The sequence below is a fragment of the Nyctibius grandis genome, chromosome 21 (genome assembly GCF_013368605.1).
Source record: "Nyctibius grandis isolate bNycGra1 chromosome 21, bNycGra1.pri, whole genome shotgun sequence".
Classification (NCBI taxonomy): Eukaryota; Metazoa; Chordata; class Aves; order Nyctibiiformes; family Nyctibiidae; genus Nyctibius; species Nyctibius grandis.
Window position 1 is genome coordinate 5,595,317 of NC_090678.1, and position 25,736 is coordinate 5,621,052.

A 25,736-nucleotide genomic window follows, 5' to 3' on the forward strand; every position below is an offset into this window, starting at 1 on the left:
CAATAGGCATTGGTCAACTTAGAGCATAGAAAGTAGACCATTAAGTAACTAACAACTGCTAGTATAATTGTTTTTTGTTACTGCATCTTCAAAATGTACATCATTTTACATCACTAGACTCCAAGATCTTTAACCATCTTGTCAGTGGGAGGATTTCTGCCTTAATGAATAAGAGGAAACAAAATTGATAACGCAGCAGCAAGTGGGTTTCCTATTTTGCTGACACAATTGGAATAGTATCAAGTTCTACAGTAGCTTTGTTTCTGAAGCCAAGTCTCAGCACTTCCTACTAACCAAAAATACTCAAGGCAAACTACACACTAAAACGCAAACCAGTGCTGCACAGGCCAAGTTCCTGCTGTCTAATAATGTGGTAGCATAGAAGCAGACCTATGAACTTTCTTTACCCTATAACAGACTTAAGCCCTTGCCTAAACAGACCACCTGGTCTTTCTGCTGACATACACACGAAAAACACCAGTTTAAAAGGGTTCAGACAGCTCACATCTGGCTTTGGTAAAATGCAGGCAACCTAACTGAATGCCATTCCTAGGTGTTCCTCTCCTGCAAGCAACCAGACTCTTAATAACGCAGTTTGCTTGGGCTAAGCACAGATCCATAGTTAGTCTTTGGGCCTCCCACAGAGTGGTGCAAGGTTTAAGTACTGTAAACAACCCACTGAACAAAGCCAAGAAATACATCTCCAAGCCAAGAACTTGGGATGGGCAAGGAATAGGTTTCTATTTATGGCACCAGGCTGGGAGAGACAGAATGGGAGGAGACTTAAGAGTCAGTGACAAAATTGCATCATGAACAGCTCACACCATATAAAAAGAAATGTTTCAAGCCAAGCTCAATTATCAAAATATATCTGAAATAGAAAACATTAATAAAAGCGACCTTCAGTATCAGAGAGAGAAATACATGGAGAAACCTACAAGTTCTCCACACACTTCACCTCTTACATGCAGATTTATTTTGCAACAAAACAAACTGCTGCACGAGGTATTCCCCTGCACTTATTTCATGGTTAAAGTGGTGGGTCTTTACCTAGAAGACATGCTTTTTGGCTAGCTTGATATATAAATCTATGGGAAGACAAGGTTTGGGGTTTTGGTGTCGATGAATTTTAGTTGGTAAAAGGAGAGAGAGAGACACAGATTCATTTACACCAGTGTATGAAGAATTCAAGACATTATCTGTCTACTGGAACATGACAAGAGGTCAGCTATGTTAAGATTAAAACAAACTGATGTTGATAGAAGGAACTGCCCATCTTCTGTTTCACTGGTTCCAATTATCCTCTTCCTTTGTTATTAATGCTATCAAACATTCAGAGGTGTCCCTCAGCCTGTTTCCTTGCTCAGATATCAGTGACACACAGGTGTACCTTTTCTCCCAATATTAACCTCATGCAGCACTTCCCTATTTTAACTTCTTCCTGGTAAAGAAGTATCTTTTTGGTGCAGAACCTAGAATGAAATAAATCAAGCTTAAGGTCCAAAGTATTCATTTGAAAATCTTCATTCAGTGCAAGGTGCATAAATATCTTCGTAGATCAACAACTGCATAGGCTGTAAGTGACCGAACCTTCTACTGAAGCATTTGGTAGCACTGCTGTTTTAAGAGAGAATTTCAAAGCAGATGAAGTATTGACATCTCCAGTACAAACGCTGCTAACTCAATAGACTGGCTCCCATTACCTCTAAGATTTTCTGTCCTCACAGAACTTTGGCAGGAAAGTGATTCTGGGATAAACACAGCTAGCAAAATGATGCAGGTTTTTAGCTGCATTTAAAAAACGCTTTAGGGTGAGGAACTTGTGTGACCACAGGAAAGGTGGACCGAACACTTATTAAAAGGTGCAATGGATTTTTCCCGTCACAGGTACTAGGAATGGTCAGAAGCACCACAATCCACTCAAAACTATCAATCATCTGACAACTTTGTGCCTCTGGGTGAGGAACCGAAACCCAACAGATAAGAAAAACGCTTTCCTGCAGTCAGAAAGATTTTAAGGCAATTAAAATTACGTAGAAAAAGGATTTTAGTATTAAAAGCTACAAATGTAACTTCTTCACAAAACCTTGAATACTGTATCAAAATGTTTTGTTACTTAATTACTAAGGATTTGTTCAGCTCCTATAAAGCTGGTCAGCTTTGCAACTGCTGCTGGTACCTAGAAACAATTTTACGTGTTCTGTATTACATACCTGTTTCCATTGAGTACTGAGGTGATGAAGTTCCAGCCTTAGTTCCTCTGAATCCTGCCTATAGTGACAGTAACTACTCCCACAAGAACAGTTTTAGGGAAAGGAGTGCTATGAAGGGACACCCAGACTTAAAGGTAACTGGGAAACTGCACACATGTAGATCAAAAGTCTATTTGACATTCTTTCTGTCGTGGCAAGTTCCAGTAAACCTCTCCAGTATGAAGGGTAAGGAGGATTAGGTCACCCAGTCCTTCTCCAGGAAAGGTGGGATGGCCAAACATTATGACAGCTTACAGCAAGTCATTTGGCACTCTTTTTAATCCGTACTTAGGGAGAGAAGTTGCTTAATGTGGATTACACTTCACTCCAACAGAATTTCTGAGGAGTCGTTAATACTGGCCAGATCAAAGTCAAGATATTATCTACTTCTAAGCAAATCAAACGAATAGCTATTTACTCACACAGTGTTAAGACAAACATTTGAAGTAAGAGTTCTTCTGCAAAAAGACTACTTGAAAAATGATGGCTCAACCAACCCCTAAGCAAGCCAGAAATATCTACACTAATGAAGCCTAGCTGGTGAGACGTTTATTTTGCAGATGTAAAGTACTAACTGATCAGACCTTTGAGTTAACATGACATAAATGTCCAAGCTGCTTTTCTAGTGACATAATCACACCTTATTAGGTACTCTCCTTAGACTCAGCACCTGGAACAATGACTGCATTAAACTGTTTCTCAGCTGGCTTTCTGAAATTTATTTTTAGCCTTCCTAGTTAGAGGGAAAACATGGAAGAGAAAGTAAAGCCTAACTCACTGACTTGTAATCTCAGCAGTGAAAGAAAATGTCAATCTAACAGCTCAGATTTGAGCTGATGTCACCATTTGAGGTCCAAGTAAGTATTTTTGCAAGTGCCTTGGACAGGCAGCACTGCTTACCTTTTGGAGGATATTCGGAGGGCAGAGCTCCCCAGGTGAGCTGATACAGCTTCAGTTTCCAATACATGGGTTTAATTTTTTAATGGAATCCCAAAATGCTTGTTAGCACAGATGCGACTTCTCTGTTCCATCCACCCACACTGAATATGCAGCAACTGCCAAAGCTACACAGTACTTCTGTTTTAAAAAAAATTCTCTAGCTATAAATAAATCACAAAACTGTCAACCTCATTTGTCAGCAACCAATATGCTGTTCAAGCCATTGTCCACAGCCATTTTCTTCTCTTGAACAAAGAAGGGGTTTCCTTTTTAAAATATTTACTTCATTTGACTAGAATACTCTTGTGATCTTGCCTCCTTGAAATATACTTGTCTTAGAAAATAAACCAGCGTTTCCTTTCCTCCAAGAAAAGCCGAGCTTTAGCATGAATACTTGCCCAAAAACTGCATGCTGTCTTGTTAACTTCAGAACCAGGGAAAACTCTTAATGTGGATGCTTGTCAGGAGATCCCCAGAGCCTGACATTCAGCTGAGCCCTGGCTGAGGGAGTTTTAGTTGTCTTGCTCCTTCTCAGCCCTATGGGCTGATTCACTTTTGGAGGGGGGGCAGCATGAACGTGCACGTATGAAGTCAGAGAAACACATCCATGGCACTAAACTTAGCTACTGGCTGCTGTGCCGCTTCCCGTTGGCGAAACCCAGACACGTGTCATTGGCTCCTCTGACCAGACAAGGGACTCCATTCACCAGCGCCGTTTCCAACAGCTGCTAAATAACCAGGGTAACACAAACCCCCGCCTCGGCAGAGGGGAATTCCTAGCTCAGCGCCGACAGCTTTCCAGTTTCAAGCTGTGTCGCTACATTTGCTTTTTCAAATGTACTGAAGCGGTGTTTAGCCCTCACGTGTCTGAGTCCAGTATTAAGACAAGAATGTACTCACTGAAATAACTTTTTTGGAAAATCCTTTCTGGGTTATGGCAGAATTAGTACAGCTTTGAAGGAAAAGAGATGATGGACTGAGCAAGTTCAATACTCCTATTCTAGAAGTAATCAAAGCTACAGAAAAGTCCCTGAATTGCTGGTGTAGTAATATAATCAGTTTTATTACAAAGAAGGGTAACTGTAAATTAATAGACAAAGATTTATTAATAAGTTGAGTGGATCTGGATTGAAAATGGTAATACAAGTAAGCAGGTTTGTGACTGATACTACTCAATAGAAATCTGATTTTTTTGACAGAATAATAAAAGAAAAACAGTGTTTTAAAAATAATTAATTGAAGGGAGATAAGACTAGCCAATATATTCAACTTGAAGGAATTTTATGCCACTAAGATACAAATGAGTATTTTATGTGTCCACTACTGTAGTGGTAACATCTACTGTGAAGTTAGGCATTGAGATTATTTTTTCTCTTTAGGAAGTACAGGTACTTCTTGATTGTTAACATCAAAACTATAGAACATTTAAAGGAAGTATGATAGGAAAAACAAGTCCTGCTTCTTGGATTTAGGAGAACACTTAAGACTGTCAAAAGCAAGCCAGCTAGCCGACAACTGTGATTCTTCAGTCGCATAACAACCACCATACGGGGTCCCGTACAGCCCAGCATCCTGCCCTTACCATTGCCAGCAGAGGTTGCCTGGGGAAAGGGTAATGATACTTCACTTCCCAAGCCTCCAACATGTTGCAGCTCAAGGTCTTTCTGAGCCAGAGCTGGTGGTGGTGTAGTTAAACTTCCTAACAGGCTTCTTCCATTATTTCATCCAGTTGCTGTCTGAAGTAATGCAAACTAAACTCATCACATAAACAATATCCTGCTGCAATGTTATCAGTAGCTCAACTGCACGTCGTCGGACAAGGAACAGGCTCTTGCTTGTTTTGAACATGACATCTGCTAGTTTCACTTTGTGATCCTCCGTCTATACAGTGGCAAATCCTGAGTGATCACTACCTCTTGGTGCCTTCCCTGCCACTTGTGACTTTTACAATCCCTTCTCTTTTTCTACCTCTGCCACCTCTTCCAGGCTGAAGTTTGTCTTAGGCAGTCTGATGTTGTTATTGTCTTTGGTCACCTTTAAACAGCCCTCCTTTGAGTTTTTTCTAGCTTTACCATACACCCCTCCAGACAACCAGATCAGAATTACACACAGTATTCAAACCATAGCTTTGTACAGTGGCAGAACTATGTATTTTTCTATTCCTAACACTCTGCTTTTTGGACTATAACTCTAAATGTTGTCATGATACTGTCTTATTACAGCTCAAAGATTTATTTCTATTGGTAGTAGTCAGCTCAGGGCTAATTACCTCATATGCAAAGCTAGAAACATTTTCCTCTGCGAACCACCTTCCACATGTTTACACTGAACCTTGTACCACTTCTTCAACCTGCAACCTCCTGCAATTCTCCAGTCAACTTTTGTCTCTACTGTCTTTAATAACTTAATAATATGAGCAACTTTACCATCTTGCTATTTGCTTTCTTCCTCTTCACATCATTTGCCGTAGCGTGATAGCAGCTTTTCATTAAAAAACAGGCGAATGGAAGAAAAGTTAGAAAGTTGAGTAAAAGGCATTTTCTTTATTCCTATTTGATAGCTGCTTCATTTCTAGCACCTTTTCACTAAACAAAGACATTAATGCTTTACAGCAAGTTATATACTATAATCAGTGCTGGTTAAGTCATCAGATACTGCTACCCTATGGTGAGGAGCACTAAAAAAAAAAAGACAAAAATGACTTTGCAAGGGAAATTGCTGAACTAGAAGATTGGTTGAAGAAGGTATAATTGGCTCCAGGGAGAAATACTGCAGGAGATGGGGAACTTGAATGTGCCTGGATGCAAACAGAGTGGAAACATCCTGTAGATGATGGTTTTTTCTACTAATTTGTTTTCAGAGCAGTAAAGAAAAGCAAACCAAGTACAACAGTGTGGAAACAAGTGACTTAATTCCCCAGAAATTAGGCCATATCTTTTGACCAGGTTAAAGATTGCCATTTCTAAAACCAGAGACTGCATGGAAAAAGCTTAGATTAACCTTAAATTAGGTTAGCAAGGACAGAATCTGACCTATAGAGAAATAAACATCATAAAGGAGGTAGCTGCAATTCCAGATTTATCTAATAATTTGTCAAAAGACAAATCCCCACAAGAGCCAAGATCTGTTGCCAATTTACAATGCTAACCCGAGCACTTGTTTTCTGTAACACTGCAAACATTCCCTCCTTGTGCTGGGAAAATATGGAAGAGGAAAATAGTTGTATGGATTTAGCTAGTATCATAAAGGGTTTTGAGGCCATCTTAATGAAATGAAGTCCTCTTTTATTGAACTGGCACCACAAAACCTTCTGTTCACCTGGAGTAAGAGGAGACAGACAATGTAAACTATATTGGAAGAGTAAGGCAGGTTTTCAAGACTAGATTATGCAAAGTAACTTAAAAGCATGCTAAGATTAACAATGAGAGGGGAAGGGACTAATGTTGCCTCAGCCCCCTCAAAATGCAGATGCTCTAAAAACAAAATATAGACAAGTGTTCTTTGGGAATGCTTCAGTGATGAAGTTCAACCGAGTGCTCCTCCCCTCGATTTTAACTAAATTTAGTCCTCTTTTGTTCTGATTTTCATCATGTTGCTTAGAGGTTTTTGAACAGAATTGCAAAATGACAAGGAAAGTATTCACTCCCTTCTAAAACAGCTCCAGCAACTAGGAAAAAAAAAGCAAAAAAATTATTTCATTTTGTCATTTGCTTGCCACACAATTACTTGACTAATTTTTCCTGTCCAGAGGGTGAAACAACAGCTCAATGTTGACACAGTCAGGGAATAAGACCCACTGCTAGTTATTTAAAGAGCCTTCCTCCCACTTAATACTGGCGTAGCTGTCTGAGACATCTCTCCTGCTGCCAGCATTTGCGGTGGTACGACTGGGATGCTCGGAGGATTGGTCAGGATATTGTCAGCTGTTTTTAACTGAAGGCTGCTCTAGCCTCTATTACTGCTTCTGCCTTTGGGTGCCACCTCCCCCAATGCTTCATTTACTCTATTTACTATATATATGCTGAGGGAGGAAGGAAGAGGGAAAGGGCTGGAAATTCCCACTGGGAGGTCTAACATTGTGCCTCACTCAGCAGTTTGTTTCCTCTCCCTCTGTTAAGTACTGGTTAGTTCCTAAACTGCATCCATCTACAACATGAGGTTTTGTGGATGTTACTGTGGATAGTAACATGCTTTTCTATAGAGCCAAGGGGTACAGCACATCATGAACTGGCATCAGTATTACCTTGCCTCTTGTGGCACTGATAAAGAGTTTACATCAGCTATGGTAGCAGTGACAAGTAGAAATGCACAGGAACTGCCACTCAAGTTGATCAGAGTTCTCTCTGATACATGACGTGCGTGAACAAGACAAAAATGACTTAAAGTCATACAAATCGGAGAAATCAAGCCATTCATGTAGCTCGTAGAAGTACTTGCAGACCAAGAAAGGTCCCTTTATCTTGTTAAATCAAGACTTTTTTTTTCCTAATTTGACAGAGTTCCACCTCATTCCTTCTTCCTCCCACTCCACAGAAAAACATTCCCAGTTGTTGCTGGCCTGTATAGGTCAGGACAGCTGACTGCTTGGATTACACAGGGCTATACTGTATCCCCCCAAGAACCAGCCACACTAAGTGCTTCCTTTGGGACCAAGGCTCACTACTGGGCTGTACCAGCACACCAGGTGCTGTCTTGGAAGTTGGAAATTCCGAGACAACAGGCAGTCCTGCAAACATTCCTCTCAAAATCATTCTCCCTCTTGAGCCTCTTACGGTACAAACCTCCTCCAAATCAGATACGTGAGTAACCAAGAGCATGGTGAACTTGTACTCGATTCTGACTTAGCCTCTTAAAAGCACAGGGACAGAATGCTGCCTTCTGCCTCTTGTCCAGGTACTGGAAGCTAAAGCAGCTCTGGCTTTTAGTAGCTCGGGAGAAGATTTTTCAGTTACATTTCTACTACTTACAGCAGTTACCTATGGCAATCCTGTATTTAAATGTTTTCAGAATAACTGTAGCTCTCCTTCATACAGTAGTTAGAAAGCAGAACATTTCCCATCCCATGCAGATACTGCTTTCATCCTTACTGAGACCTCTTATTTAGGACTACTGCAAGACAGTCAATCACTGCCAGTTTCTTGAGATGCCACTAAAACCCTGCCTTTTAGGGCATTTCTCTATTGGAATGCCATGCTGTTGTGACATGTTACTTAACTCTCCAACTTCTTTGAAAAAGTACCCTTAAGGTAAACTACAAGACATGCCATGCCCAAGAGTTGCTATTCAGCAAGCAACAGAGCATCCAGAAGCAGACATGATTAACTTCAGCCTGAAAGCTGCTGTACCATGTCGGCTTCAAATGGGTCTTTCAGCTTAGAAGGACTTTATAGAATCAGAAGCTAATTAATATTTGAAAGTTATTTGAAGGGTCTTTAGAATTCACGACATGTTTCCTGCTCATCTATGTCATTGCCAGAAACAGTCTTCCCATTGCTTTCAAGCTACTTTAAGCCCTTAAAGCCAATATACCTATGTGCTGCAAGGGCTGCTTAGAAGTAACTTCCCAGATAGGCTATAGAACTGAGCAGATGCCAAAAATGTCAAAAACAGTGAGGGAAGTGAGGCAAGGAAAGATGTTTACATGGACATATTACTGCTTTGAGATCTAAGTCTCTTACAATCTAAAATAAACCATACAAGCATAACAACGTTAAATTTTTATAAAGCCTGGGTCAGTCCCTGAAAAAAAAATGAACCAAGAGCTGAAATTTAGAAACCTGGAAGCACCCAGCTCATTTAAGCTCCTCCAGTGAGGATGCTGAAGCTGCTGCATGAAGCATTAGCAGAGATTCTGGGGCAAACACCCCTTAAGGTCATGCTTTCATCATGAACAGTAGATTGCCTGTGCCCCCAAAAACAGGAAAACTTCTGGAGCACCCACAAAGACCAAGTGAAGCACCCATGAAGACAAACAGCACACAAATCAATGACTGAAATACAAAGGTGAGAGCCTGGAGAATATCCAGCAGAGACCTGCACAGAGTACGAACTTTTTTTTTATTTTCACTTAAAAGACCAGTAAATTAAACATGCAGGGTCACACCTCAGGTTCTGAAAGCGGAAAAGCTGAGTAATGGCAAACGTCAAGTTGTCGTGATCAAATACACCTAGCAGAGTGGGCGCTCCAAAGGACTTACTAATCTAGGTTGGCGTGTTCTCTTATTAGTAACGTCACATGTGACTGTTTAATAAACCTTCTATACTGAGAATTGGGTCTAATTAAAATACAGCACATTACCAGTGTAAGAACTTACCTCCTAATTACTAGAGAAATTGAGTAACAGATTTATTCACAGAACTGAGACTCTTTGGGCAGAAATATTGGTCAAATAACCCATTTGTTTATCCAACTTTAAGTTCATAGACAGCTCAGCTTGAAGGACAGCCAGTCTTTTCCTTTAGCTGTCAGTCTCACCAACTCAATAACAGCAACGAAGAGCTGCTGTTCGTGGGCACTGGGTTAGAATCAGCTTTTCATTCAAGGCATACATGTGTAGCATGGTAGAAAGCCATTAAGGCCAAGAACTCAATGAGCACTTAAGTAAAATACATGTTAAAAAAAACTCCAAACCTTAAACCAGATAAGAGCTGATTCTATTCTTAGAAACTTAGGGAAGTAACCTCTTCTGATGAGATACTGCCTTTGACTCTTTTAAGTGTCTGAATTAACTCGTTTCTGAATTTCAAAGATTATAAAAGGGCAAATTTCAGGAGCCTGAAATGAGCACCTTTGCTGCTTCCCACATGCTCACACCCGCCTTCATCTGATGTGCAGTAACCTGGGTCAGGAAACCAAACTATCACTTCAGAGCTTTCTGTACGTTTGGCTCCCTGGACTTGGCTCACCGTGGGGCTAGATGAGAACCAGTACTGGTAGAGAAGGAGCATGGTGGTGGTGGGGACAAGCTTCTCTTTTGACAAGTTTTCATCAGTTCAGCCTTATATTGTAATTCAGATGACCAGGATACAAACAGGCTATATCCTGTAAAAGTTTACTTCAAGATTAGGTATTTCCTAGATCAACTTCTAACCCTCTCCATCATAGAAAAAAAATGAATGCAAGTATTCTTACTTTGAAAATTCCTGGTGAATCTTTTGGAAATTATGTATTGTGAATATTGCAGACAGATGATTTATAACGGACTTCATACTACTGGTACTGCTACTGTTGGCCGCATTAAGGGGAAATTACATTAGACACAATAGACGCATGCTTTAGTGGCAGGCCTGGAACTAAATGACTCATCCAATTAAAATATATGGAATCTAATGATTTGACTTCTAAAGAAAGGGCAGGGCTTCCTACATAATGAAAGGTACAATGTAATTATGGGGAAACCGACAGTCTTGGCTTTGTTCTTAATACATGAAGCTGGTTGCTGTAATCTCAGACAAATACATAAAATGCAGGTCGTTCCTTTAAACTGAGGAGGAAAAATATTCAGGTTTGGGTGTGGAGGTCTCAAACCAGTTTTACTGGGCGCTTTGCCAATGTTATGAAAGCAGTATATCACGTAAGAGCGGCCACCTACTCTCAAGGGAAAAATACAACTGGAAAAATCAGCGTGTACAAAAAAGGTGTAACCTGGGCAGGGGAACAGAGGAAGGAAAACTGAAAGCACAGTATGAGAGCACAGAAAAACACTGTGGTCTACATGAGTGTTATTTATGATTAGAGGGACGTGGCATCCACGCAGGCTCAAACCACAGAGCTCCACCTCTACACAGGTTAGCATTATCTTGACAACTTGAATGGGGATATGTAGCCATCACAATCGTCATTAGAGATTTAGGAAAAGAAACACTTCAAATAACTCCTCACTCTAATTAAGATTCATAAACTGAGCCTTCTGCAGCTGTTGAGATTCATCTCCTGGTTTTGTCTGGAGATTTGGGGTGGGGATCATTGTGGAGAGGCACAGACCCTGGCAGCCGTGAATGCTAACTGCGCAGCTGTCTTCGGAGGCACGCTGCTGAAAGGACACGGCATTCCTCCCGAGAGCAGGCCCGAGATGCGCCGTCGTATTTTTCCAGATTTAAAATTGCGTGAGTGCTAGTATACAAAGTTGAGAGTGAACACGTGTCATCCAGTGATGTGCCTGTTCTTTCACACAAGAGGCAGTCAGGACACAGCAGCATGAGTATCTCATCCCAAACAGTGAAGTTTTTCTAAATCTAGATAATTGTTCTCCAGTCTTTTGACAAGATGCAATGATATTTTTCCAATGAGGATATGAATTCTACTAAGATTTATTTCCAAACCCTCTAGTAGGTAACCATCTAGCCTGCTCAGATGTCTACAACTAAACAATAAGATCCATAATTTTTGCTGAAACACTTTGTTAGTAATTTAAGGAGAAAAGAGAAAGACGATGTATCAGATCCCAGGCTTCTGCTGAGGCTCTGCCTGTTCTGTGGGTGACTGCCCTCACTAGTGCTAGCCATGCTGTACCCTTCACCAGCAGTAAACACTTATCCTCACATGCATTAAATTCACAGCCTACAGAACATTCTCACTCAGGGCATGCTAATATTATGACTTGATACTACATGGGATATTTTTGTAGCGCTTGATATATCGAGTGCCTCACAGTTTTGATACTTTATTCTCTTGACAGTCCTATGGAGTAGGGTAAAATTTGTACTATGCAGAAGAAGGTCTAAGGCAAAGAAACAAAGTCATTTGCTAAATATCAGACTGGTGTTGATCAGCCATCCTTCCTAAAGTGCAATACTTGGAGCTATCTTTACAAAATCCTTACAGTATCTCTCTAATGAAGAACACTTTCAATGCAACGACATACAGCACTTTGAAAACAGCTACTGTCTCAACCACTGATGTTCTCTAAGCAAAAACTCCTACACTTCCTCACACCAATAAAGTAGCTTTAAGTTCAAGCATCAAAAAAGTGAAGAAAATCTGTCGTAGGGCAAAGCATAATCTTCTCCCAGGCAACTAGTGACAGGACAAGAGGACATAGCCTCAAGCTTTGCCAGAGGAGGTTCAGGTTGGACATTAGGAAGAATTTCTTCTCAGCAAGGGTCATTAGCCATTGGAAGGGGCTGCCCAGGGAGGTGGTGGAGTCACCATCTCTGGAGGTGTTTAAAAAAAGACTGGACATGGCACTTAGTGTCATGGTCTAGTTGCCATGGTGGTGTCAGGGCAATGGTTGGACTTGATGATCCCAGAGGTCTCTTCCAACCTGATTGATTCTGTGATAATGGAAAGCCTCTACAGTCAAACTTGGAAAAGAAAGCATGGTCCTGTGGAAAGGGTGCTGCATCAGGAGTTCTGCTAGAGATCTGTTGCATAAACCAGCTTGCGTACTCATGCCTCTCACTTATCTGTACGATTAAAATAGTCTTCCTTTTATAAACTTACTACTCCATCAGTGGAAAAAAAAATTAGACTGAACAGCTAACTACTACAGAAAATAGTTTTCTTAACTGCAGGGATTTTTACTCTTGCCAATATATCTGTTTTGATATTTAAACAAAGATAGTACCTTCATGGGGAGAAATCACTTTCTTCAATTTCCGCACGTCTGTATTCCTGGTTTTAGAGCCGACATCCTTTGTCTGTCAGCAAAGGCAAGGAATTTGGGAACAAACTGTTTCCCCAAGAGCAGAGAGAGTCAGATAGAAAGACACGGTGCATCAACTGTCTCATTTTCAGAACAGATATGGCTCCAAACAAAGATACAGGCAGCTGAGTAAGAATGCTAAATGCTATTAGGAGAGGAAATAGTTCTTCCTAACTTGTCACCAGCACCAGTTCCTGGACATTCAATTCTGTTTCCCTTTAAGCCTCAGACCACCTCATTTCACACAGTACTCACCATGGAATGACACTTGTTCTCAACACACAGGATCATTATCTAATTTCTAAAAGCACAAGAGCAATCCCTGGAAGGGTAACCTTCAGTCTGGTGACATGGAGCACCGCTGTACCAGAGCACTTTATTCTATACACTAAAGCCTGCTTCTTTATTAATGCTTCTGTAAGAGCTTTTACTGTTTCAAAAATTACAAGCCCACCTCCCTGCAGGCTCAGGGGGTGGAGCATAGGGGGTAGCCATGTGATGAAGAGTGTTTTAATCTTTCTGCAAGAGAAAATAATGGATGGGTGGATGTAACAAAGCCAGATGCCAAGGCCTGAAATGCATGTAAGATCTCAACCTCGTAACAAATCACAAAAGTGCAGGGGAGCAGGGAAAGGACAGCTATAACACACCAGAAGTCATGCCTTTGCTTTTACATGGTAGCATGCAAGACAGGAAGTCTGTCTTGGCTGTATTTTAAACAGATTTTCATATCTCCTTTCTAGTAGTGTGTTTTAGGACTGATTAATGTGTTTCTTTCAGTGTGGCCTTTCACTGACTAGTACTAAAGGGAATGGTAAGAGACTTTCAGAAAAACACAAATGCATCCTAATTTAGTGTAACAAGTACCCCACAGCTGAGCAGTCAATGATGAACACCACAGTAGTGTCAGGTGATCTTACATGGCCAAACCCCAAACAGCAGGTTTGGGATCTCTTTGCAGTGATCCTGTCTCCCAGCTGACAACCCAACTGCGTGAATACTTACTGCAATTCACTCTCTTGTTTGTATTGCTCTACTGCTAAACAGCCAAAGACTGTAACCTAAAATTCTCTATCTGTTGCTAATCCACTGCAGCTTCAGCCTCTTTAGGGATGTTTGACAGATAACTGCAAAGCACAGTGCTTTGAGCTTCCATTTCAAGGCAAGTCAAACAACACAAGCACTAACCTTTTAGACCTATTACCTTGCCACAAGTGTTTTGAAATACAGGCTACAACCACAACAAACACATGTTTCTCTAACAGCCTACAGGATGAGACAAGAGTGCATGACTGAACGTTTAGCCTGCAGACAGCTTTTCAGTGTTTGTTTATGCAAAAGTTAAGTCTGAACATCTCCATAAAACAAGCAAGCATTATTGCTGTTTTACAGATGAGAAGCACGCAGAAGCAATGAGAAGTGACTCTTCATTTGAGGGCTCAGATTACCTAGTAGAAGTATCAGATTTAATGTCTTTTCATGCATGAAAGGTTGCCTGCATACTTTCACAAAAACAAGGTGGAAAAACCTCTCTTACTAGCAGATGAAGTTCTCTAGGATAAAGCCCAACAGAACTAAAAAGGAAGCAGTTCAGGTCTTAAAGGCAAAACCAAAATAAACATGTATTCCCTTAAATTTTAAGACAACTACATCCGCGTTTTGATATGTGGATCTTGCCTGCTTTCATAAACCAAAAGTTACTTAAAACACTCTTCACTGTAACACAGTAATGTTGAAAAAAACCCTCCACTTTTCCTAACAGAAAAACCTTTTGGCAATGGCTAAATTAAGGCACAGCATTGTGGCACCCTCTCGTGGCAGGCTGGAAAAGCATCTTCTCCATCAGCAGCTACAATTGCTCCTTTTACCTTCTTTCTTCAAAATTCACACAGCCAGCTGTGTGCTGCCCAGGCTCCTGAGCTAACGTGGTAGTTCTGCTCAGCATGAGGCTGTGCTCTGTCATACCCACCTGCTCCCCGCTGATAATGCAGTGCGTGTTTCAAAGCCTGCTTCCCTGCTCGAACGTAACAAGGTGAGCTTTGTGTGGAGAGGGGAAGGCTAAAGACAGCAGCAAGGCTGCCTAAGAGGTTCCTCATAGTCCAGTGGTGTTCTTGTCCAGGAACAAAATACTTACTGGCAATGCCTCATGTGCTATCAGCTGCAGTGTAGTTCTGTAACAGCTGATGCACAACAGAAAACATGCCAATAATCAGCACCTGGGGATACCATTGCCCCAGGTGCAAAGCAAGACAACTAGCACAGCTCCCCTGAGTCTAAACAGCCTATAATTATGTTGCCTTAAGGCATGCCAGTTTCCATAGTCCACAACACAAGTGAGTATAATACCAGGGCTAAGTCCATCCACCTGTGGCTGAGCAGGTACTGAGAGGCCAGCTGAGCATTATTCTAGAGCTAGGCTGCACCCAGAAGCAGTTATATGCTTTGCCACCAACCCCTAAAATGAGAAAAACATTTCATTTAGCTGAAATACTAACAAAGCACACATAGAAAAGGTCATTGCACCATGGGGCAAGCTTGTGTGTTCATGGAAAGACACACACATGCCAAGTGTCTTATTCAAATTTATCTTAACCATTTGACAAAAAAAGACTGGATGGAAGCTATACAGACTTATTCACACCAAAATAAGAAAGAATTAGAACTTCTGTACAAGACTACAGACAAGCTTAGCTTTGACAGACTTAAGCGTTTGGCCTATTTCAACTTCTCAAAGCACATCTGTACTTCTAACTAGGTGCTGAAGTGCAGCAATTACCATGCAATTAAATGACTCTGATTCAGAGGGCAATGCCTTCTTTAAACTTTTTACCCCTAAAGAAGTTAAACAATTATCATGTTCTAAAAACAGAAAATAAAAAAAAAATTCTGACAAAACAGATTTAGTACTGTTATGACAAAAGCAAGAATTAAACCTGCTAGACTTTTGTTTCACAGGATAGCTAGGGCAGGGTACTCAAATCATCATTTGAGCATCTACTGATTTTTCACATCAATCCTAAGCCACCTAATGCACCTCTGGAAGAAAAAAAATTAGGAAAAGTGGGCTAGTTGTTCTTGTGTAGTTTATATCAGACTCAAATTTATTAAATTACTCAAAAAAATAGATCTAGGTTTCTTCTAACAGGAAAAAATCAGCTCCTTCCTCACAGCTATATCACAAACCTTAATACTCACAGTTTTTTGAGATCCTGAAGAAAAAAACCTAAATATAACTTGAAATACTAGCACCACAAGACACTATATACCATTTTCCTATTTATTCAAAGGATATTCTCTAGGCAAGGCCTGTTTAATCTGATAAAGTACTTCTGCTTTCTTGTTTACTCTTAGGATTTAAAAAAAAATTAAGTAAAACCAAAAAATATAATCCTGAATAACAAGTATACAATTTACAATTAGTGGAAAAGTATTTTGCTGGGCTTCACTGGGTAATTGGGCCAGAGCACAGGTTTCATGCTGATATCAGTTACAAAAGCACTGTCCATCCCTCCCCAAGCTGTACATGTCTTTCTGCCTCAAAACAAGAAGACAAAACCTACCAAAACCCCACTCATCTTCCTACCAGGAGAAAGCGCAGGAATTCTCCAGGGCCTGCCGAGAGCTGGCTCTCACTATTTATATACGTTACTGCCACAAATGATAAACCTCATCGTGACTTCCTTGATGCCAATTCAGTCAGTCAAAAAGCAGGGTTGAAAACAAACCAGAAATGAGTGATGTAACCACAAAGTGATCAAAGAAACAACTTTCAGAGCATCTGTTCGAGGTCTTGCCTACACCACAGCCTTTATGCTTTGATCAAGGTGCCATTCTAAGAGTAACTTTACCAACTCTTGACTCTATTAATATCAAGAATATTATAAAGAGCACATGTAGGACATTCAGCAATTTAAAGTTCAAGTTTGAAGAACTTGCTATTTTAACTTTAGTATCTTAAATCTGAGCCCGAGAGCTGCCAACTATTAGGCTTAATTTTTTTATTTGCCCGTTTATAGATGAAAAGATGAAAAAATCTGATTTATATGAGAAAAGGAAACACAAATCAGCTCTCGGATGAAGGATGCGATTTCCCTTTCACTTCTACTGAAGTAAAGCTTTACAATTAAAACCTGTGTTCTAAGAAAAAAAAATGCATTAAACACAAGCAGTGAGTAAGTCCGTGTTTACGCAATCCAGCTCAGGCCAGTATAAGCTTGAGTTCTGCTGCACCCAGTGACTTAAGGGAGGAAGGAAGCTATGCCACTGTTTCAAAAGATCTTCAAGGTTATTCAGATCTCTAAGAGTCGTCCATTTCACTCTTCCTAGATAACAAAACTTGTATCAATTTTTAAAAAGTTTGTATAAACAGACTTCTTTTATTGCTAAACAGTCACCATAGTTCCATTAACTGGCAAGTTCTGACATATTAGATTGCTGGACCGGAGCTAACACTTTAGAATTATTTCATTTTAAATCCCTTCAAGGCTAATGTAAATAACTTTTCCAGTTTTCTTCTATTATTAAGTAAATTTCAGAGATACCAGTACAGCTGTATCTTGTCTCTACTTCTGCTCCTGGCTCTTCTAAACTGCAGCACAAAATTGATATTCTCATCAGTTGCACAGCCTCCCACAGGTTTCTGAATAGCCGCAGTAAAACTGAACAGTCTTGTTAACTCCACGACACTGCTGTTAGCAAAATGAACCCCGAGCAGCAAAGGCTTTGAAATAATCTTGAGAAACTGAGCTGACCTTGTAAGCTAAGGAAGGCCTCGTTATATTAATTTACACTCCAGCTTGGGTTTGAAGGCTTATCTTCACAACCCAGGGGCTATAAAATTAGAATGTACAAAGGTTTTTGTTTTTTGTCTAGAAGACTGATCCATGCTCTGTAAACACCTCTTGGACCCCTAATGTTTAGGGTAAATGTAGGAGGCAACACTAATCTACTTGGGTATGACAATATCTAAACAACCATCTAAGCTAGGCCATGTTGGAGTGTACACAGATTTGTGATGAGGACATGTTTCTTCACTTTGCAATTCCTATATGTTTTGGTGTGCCTACTACATGGGCATGCTACTATCTACAGTCAACTTTTCCAAAAATTATGGGTCTAACTGAACACGGAATCTGAAAAACAGGATCACTTCATGGCCTATGCTACATACCATCACCATAACAGCCAATACTAATATAATTTCTTTCAACTAGAAGCAAGCCTGACACCTGTTCCAAAGTTAGCCATGGTGCTGAGCACACTTAACCTGCAACAAAAGTGATTATTGGTATCTTCTGCCATCCTACTGTAAAGCCCACATGTGAACTCAACAGACTGTGTATTCACTATTCAATTGTACTTTATTCTACCTCTGGTAACAAGAGAACAGGAGGAGGAGATCTGGTTGGTGGGTTTCTCCTTCCTTAAAGCAGTCCTGCAAATTAACATTTGGTTGTGCTCTAGGAGCTCAGAACTCCTCAGCTTTTTGTGCCTAATATCAGTCATCAGCTACATGGGGAAACCCCCCAACCGGTATGCTGCCCATTACAGGGACCCTGGTCAGTAATCCACTTCTAATTTATCACAGATCAGTTTAGAAGGCTCACCTATCTCATTCAACAAGTACTAAGTATAAGCAAGATTGTATTTTAAAAGCATTATCTCTGAAGCTGAACAGTTGAAATAAAATCTCCAGTGTACTTAAATGCGCTATTAGGGAGACACTGCAAGATCATCGTGTACCTTTATTTCCAGTCTTTGCTCATTCCTGTTCTTTTCTCTCCAACATTATCTGTCTTTACTGAGATACTCTCCTCCATAGTTGTTCATCCTACATATCCTAGTTGAGATGTCGAGAAACAGGAACAACATTGACACACTTGATGTTCTGTTGTTGGGATTATTATAGGAGAAAGGAAGGAGAAATAGACTGGGAGGTGTATAGGGTCACAAATCCAGAATGTTCTCATCCTCCTATCCTATAATTTGATTCCTAATTTGACCCAAACAGCAGCAGGAGATGGTTCCTGTGCCTTTGCCATATACAGCTTATAACAAGGAGCAGCTGCTTCAGTTTCACTTTAGTATTAAACAACAACAAAAACAAACCACCAACAGAAAAGAGATCAACATTCAAACCAGTAACATTATCAAATTAAAGGATGAGGGGGTGCAGAACTGTCCTGTAGAAAATGAGGTGTCCTTCATAGAAGAGCTACTTTTCTTACATAATTGTAGTCCCAATTCTCACATCACTATTGTCATAGAATACTTTCAGATCAACATAAGTGAAGGTCCAAGTTCATTAACACATGTAATTATTTTTAATGGAAGTATCACAGTAAGATTAAGATCCTAAGGACAATGTTTGGGTGGGAGGGACAGGAGAAGAGGAAAGGAATCTCTTGAAAAAGTTCAGCCTTATAAGAAATATGTTTAAACGGCCTTTAAAGAGCACTAGAAGACAGAAATAAAACCAATTCAATTCTTAGTGAAGTATTTCTGTGCATCTTTGTCTCCCCCTCAAAAAAAGCAAAGTCATTTTTTGACTGTTTTTTGAAATTCCTGCGCTGATTTAGCTGATACCGAAGACCACCTGTTAAAAAGTTAATTTATACACAGTTGCAGATAAGCAATAGTATTGGGAGATGCGCACGTCTTTATAGAAAGACCACAAACCACATGAAACTTCCTAAGCAGATATGGGTAATATAACTAAGCTTTGTTGTTGTGGTTTACAGTGTTACCAACAGGAAGCCTCAATGGTTTTGTAACAGTCACTTATTCTAGAGAGAATAACCTCTATGGATAATACAAAGATCAGCCTGCAAAATAAAGTATTTCATAACCACAAAACCAGAGCAATGTCAGGGATGATGCAGTAATGGTGAGAGAACCACACTTCAGACCCAGCAAGTCAACTGTGTTACCCTGCTCAGCGCAAGCTTTTGTTTCTTTCCGTTGTGTTGAGGGAAAGAGTCTGCTGATGGTCCAAACTGCTATGAGATATATTCCTTTACCAGTAAATACTCTTCTGAATGCTGCTAAGAAGGAACCTGTATGCCTACTTTCACCTGCAAAGCCAGTCTAGAGGCCATTCGCACTACAGCCACCAAGCTTTGCGTCATTCATAATTACGTACTGTTGGAAGAACTACTAACCGTGTGGCAAGTGGTGATTTAGGACATCAGATTCTGAAACAGTTATGATGTAGGTGAGGCTTTACTCCACAGTCATCCATCCTTGGCTTTTTGAAATACAACCAGGTGAAAATGAACTCGGCAAGTCACTAAACAAAACTTAACTGTATTACTTTTAGTAACTTTCACATACATCCCTACTGGAATAAGTATAAACTGCTGTTTCTTGTTTTATATTAGTTGGATTTTAACATAGTTTCTTAGGAGTGTGAACTAGGCAACCGGTATTTAGAAGGCAGCTTACAGCCAGTAAGTGTACTGGAAACATTAAGCTGTGACAACTAAGAGCAATGGGCTAGAACAAATCACGCTAACGATCACCTAGCTTTATAGAACAAAGATCTAAAAAGTATGATTTGACTTCAGCAAGGACTGGCTTGCTTTGAGAACAAACAAACATGACATGCTGCAGTAAGTGGGTCACAGAACAGGTCACTTCTCCCAAACCCCAGTGAAAACATGATTTCAAGCCTACTGTCCCAGAATCTGTAATTAGTACCAGCCATAAAATATTCCTGAAGCCAGCCCTGCTACAGCATCTCTAAGAGATGGTCCAACTATCCTCCAACTCTAATTATGTGAGCTGTCAGTCCCGCTAGATTAAAAAAGATGACTTAAGCCACTTGTGGCAATTTGCTTTCGTGTCCAACAGTTTACACGTTCACTTTCCAGCGATTTGTTCACTTGGCCGTGCCCCTATTTCCAAAAAAAATCCCACAAATTTTTTTTTTTTGCAAAACACTGCACTTGCGAGCAATAGCAAGTTTGTGAAATATTGCTAGAACAACTTGTACCACACCATCTGCTACATGTGGAGAACTGAGAAACCAGAGATCTGTCTGAGCTTTGAAATTTGATTTTTAACTTAGTTCTCACTAACATCTTTTGAAGTACCTTCATTTCAGTCGTACCTTCTTCAGACTATGTCCCCTGGTTTATGTGAAAAGTGCATAGGAAATATAGATACGCCAGGAACTACAACAGATCGGTAGTCTGTATTATATTGTCCCTTCCACCGAGTTAGTAGAGTCCTCTCATTTGTGAAACAGAGTATGCAAAAATCCCAACTTAAAATAAGGTATAAAAACCCAGTACTGAATGCAGTTGAATCTGCAGGAATAATTTAGATATCATGGAGAATGATGCAAGTGAGAACACGCTGTAATTTTACGTTCTACAGGAGATGTTCCTCTAGACGCTTTAGGAACTATCCTAAAGGAACTATTCTTTATTCCCCAAATAATTAGTTAAAGAGTTATTTATACATCATGGTCCCACAAGATTTCTGATTTACAGTACAAAGAGTCAGGCACTGAATACAGTGATTATATTCCATCTGCACAGGGCATTTACTGACAGGAAAGTCTGCAGGCAAGTAGCTCTAGCCTGAGCTTGCTGCCTTTCACTGGGATGAAAAATAAAGAGCATTTTAGGCAGCCCACAAAGTGCAGTTGTTAAACTGACCCTATTTTCTCTCCTTCTTTCCATTTTCCTGTACCCAGCCCTTCAGTTTCACTGAATTTCAAAGGGATAGTGTTATTTACGCTTCTTCCTATTTTAGAATGTTTTTATCATGTGACATCCACTCCAACTGCCTTAGGGGAGCTTTAACGATAATTTTATTTTTAAAAGTATAGGCTTATCTTGCCTGACCTTGATGCACATAGTAAAAGGTTGCTAAACTCCTCCTCTAGAAAACAAAACAGGGGACAAATGTCCCGCGCCTGCTGGATCAAAAGCTCAAGTGTGGCAGAGCCTTCCGCTACCCCAAAATATATCACCAAGGCAACTGTAGCAGTATTGCAAACAGGTATTGCAAAGGCTTTCTAGCCAGGATTTAAATAATCTGATTTTCCTGCAGTATGTTTTCTACAACACTCAGCAAGTCTTTTCGGAGATTAAAAGCATGCTAACACCATTCCAAAGAATATCTTGGTACAGCAGGCAGCTATCACTGCTCTTCAGAAAGAAAATTAGAGCATGTCACTGTTCAAAGGTCATCCGAGGAGCCGAGTAGAGCCCAGGCAACTTGGAAGTTATTGGTTGTCATCAGTTGTATCCCTTCCCTCAAACAACCTACTGAAAGGATAAGTAGATAACCTACTTCCCTGTTCTCTCCCGTTCCTTCTCTGAAAGGGAAAGCAAGCTCACCCTGTAATGGCACCAAGTACTGCTTATCTTTTCTGGTTGTGCTGAACTGCAAGAATTTGATCATAACTAGTGTTCGCTACAGCTTCTCCCTCTGGAGTTGTTGTCCCTGTGGTACTAGTTAATTCTGACGCAGTGTACACGGGAACACCGGTGTTTCAATAATCCTTCTGTTTACACTCTTCCTTTCTGGTACATTATTAGTAACCAACATGCTTGATGATCCATTGCTTGCTTTTATAAGTCACAGATTACGTGCTAGGAATGCTCGCAATGGGGCACTTTGAAGGGCTAATGGCAAAAGGCTGCAAAATCCATGACTATCTTTTGCATCTTGGAGAACTCTGCTCCATGGCTAACAAATCACATCAGTGTATCAGCTTGCTTAGGATTTTTCTGTTCAACTATATAGCAGTGCTCATAAAATTCAATAATACTGTGACCTGAAGCCCCCAGGAGTCTAGGTGTCTGTTTTCATGACAGAATAGTGGGATGCCACAATGCAGATTTCCCTCTTCTTTCCATAGAGCAGAAAAAATCCTCAAATTCCTTGCTTCTTCCAAAAGTACCTCCTGAAGTAGGTAGCGCCTGTATACCTGTAGTGCTCCTCCCACACAACTGTAACAGCAAACAAGCTTGGGACAAACTGGTTTAATTCAATCTCTCGATTTTTCAAGGACAACTATACTTCAAGTTAGTTGCATCAAAATGCTCTTGTCTCAGGTTTTCGGTAGCCTAGCGTAAGAGATTTTACACTATATTGATTTGACACAAGCTGTTCTTCAAAATCCTGTAGCACAATGGGTCTGAGGCTGAAAACGCTGTTTACTTCCATCCTTTTCATAAACAATCCAGAAGAAGAAACCCCTCAAAATGAACTTTGGCACTAGTACTTAGCAAGGTTCACATCACTCCTGGCACAGTATAGTATGAAATCTGCCAACGTGAACTAAGGCAGGGACGTATACCTGCAAAGGTCTAGCACAGTCAGCGGGTGGTCTTCCTCACGTCAATGAATGTATCAAGGAAAACCAAGGAAGGTAGGTAACCCAGGCTCATCCTTAGACTGGCTGGTTTAGTCCCCAGTCCAAGAGTGCTAGCCTGTAACCCTGTGCTTTTTCCATCACTTTTCATACACTGTGAATACATGTCCTAGAGACAGGACAGAAGGTTCACATTTAGAAAGAAATGACGAGAAAAGAGGAATCTGGATCAAGTAATATCGCCAGCAACCACAGCATCTCAGCAAAAGAAGCGTAGCACTTAAAGCTAGAAGAAAGCCAGGTTAAGTAAAGCAGGAGAACAAGGTCAGTAAATGAAAAATAAGAAGCTGAGAGAAAAGAAATTCTCTCAGACAAGGGGAGGCAGGATCACAAGAAAACAATTCCTCTGAGAAAGGAAGTGAACTCTACGTTCAGGAACATGACAAAAATCTTTGGTTACTGCCCAAGACAAGTATTTAAATCGGTACCCAACTTTGACTAGCAGTTGGTACAGATTATTAATAGTGAGTTGTTCACTCATTTCTAGTGAAATGTGCAAGGAATCAGGGGACAATTTCACATGGCTGAGGTATTCACCAAGATGGGACAGGAGTTTGAAGCCTGCCCTGAAACTCTCAAAAACTGGATTGCCAAAAAACCCCACCCTTTTTACATAATCTAAAAGAGTAAAAAGCTGTATCTCATTTCAAATAGACACATCTTCCTTTACAGTCTGCAAAGATAACAGAAGCAACAAAAACCTAAGTAAAATTACATCCATTACCTTACCACTGAAGCAGATAACCTAAGTAATATAAATAGTAATCATTTTAAAAGATATCATCGCTGTTATCACAGAGAAATGCTCTTTTTATATGCCACTGAACAGTTTTATTCAGAGCGTGTTGGTTTTCCAGGCTCATTCTTGTTTCTAGGTCTAGGGAAGACAGAGCAGAAGGGCTGGCAGAGCACGTAGGTTGTCTATTTGGTGCACATGCAGGCTTAGGAAAGCTTCTTCTCTCCATTTCCCTGCCGCTACATGTAAATAATTCTCCCTACCTTCTACCTTTAAAATTTAGTAGGGCAGAGGGAGGAGCTAGAAGGATTTGCTCAGGATGCTGTACTAAATTACTACCAAAGCGTGCAGCAATAAATGAAAAGATGCACTTGAGTCAGTCTCAACTGTGTTATTCTGAAGTAGCTCCACGCCCCCACATGCTGTACCGTATGTCCCGCAAATGTCCTTTCTGTCCTTGCCTTGTGAGAGCAAGGACCAAATAGTCATCTTGGTACCAAAACATGGAAAGACAGACAGTTTGTCATCAGCAGCAGTGCTCTTGCCTCCTGTGCCTGGTAAGTCACACTTAGCAATCTGTACAGCAGTTTCGCCCTGCTGCTAAACACTCAGACTTCAGCGTACTGAAAGGAGTGGGGTACGTGCGTAACTTCTGAGATCTGCTCCTAACATTGTGAATTTACCAGTCTATTTTGCAGTAATTTTTCAAAGTGCTTTTTAAAGTACAAAACCACAAAGATGACAGAGTAAAACATAAAGTTGATGATACCACGGTTGAAAGAGGCAATAGGAATCCTTAGTTTTAATCGTAGTAATAGCGGGTCAGGCACGTCAGCAAGCACGAAGTTCTCTTTTGGTTTTAAAGTTGATACTGCTCCCTGAAGTCAAAAGCTGTGGCAACACTGAGATTTTAAGAATCAGATTTTGCGCTGCGCTCTTGTTTTGATAGATACTTATGTGTCAGCAGTCACAGCAGATGATATTTACATTTAGACTGATGGTTGCACGTTCCTTAATCTTTTTGCCTATGCTTATTCTATTCAGCTAAAGAAAATACGTATTGTCAGAAGCAGCCTTCCTCTATAAACATTGACATCTCCCTCCGCCTAAAGCCAAACCAGCCAAGCTCTCCATAGCAGATTCAGTTCTTTAGGATGAGAGGTGCATCCACGCATCTATTCTCAACACGCTTGTCAAGGCAGACAGGTTTCAGTTGATCGTACCTTCCAAAACTTGTGCGTTATATGAAGATGTTGCCAAATAGATATAACAAATTTTAAAAAAATAGTTAGAAAGGGGGATTTGAAGTTGTGGGATCCTCCTAAGAGAGATTACAGAAACTAATCATGTTGTGTTAAACATTTCCAGTATCAGTTTACAGCAATAAGAATATCAGTGGACAGGCAAAAACTTCATCTGAGAACCCGATGGCAGCTATAATACCCCAATCAAAACGAAATCGTTTGCTCTGCCAGGAACCGTATAGCAACAGAGACTTACAGATCTAGAAGGGCAGGTTATATGCGCCTCAGTAAACAGAAAGACAAAGCACATGTACCATTTACCTTCGTAAACAAAACCAGAGCTAGGAACCGCCGCAGTGACAGCTACCAAGCACCGCAAGTTCTCATTCCCGGTGGTGCCACCTCGCTCCTGCTGCGGATGCCGGGGAGTCGCCGTCCCCGGCTCCGGGGGAAGCTGCTCCGGGCCGGGCCGAGGCAAGCATCCCCCGGGACGTGGCAGCAGCAGCGGCAGGGACTGCCCCGCTCTCCCCG

The 25,736-nt window shown here is 40.7% G+C and overlaps 1 protein-coding gene across 1 annotated transcript in view; it reads right to left on the reverse strand.

The window, feature by feature from the left end:
* The window catches only part of ABL2 (ABL proto-oncogene 2, non-receptor tyrosine kinase), a 49,865-nt gene that overhangs the window by 23,741 nt on the left and 388 nt on the right, over positions 1–25,736 (reverse strand). The window lies entirely within an intron of this gene.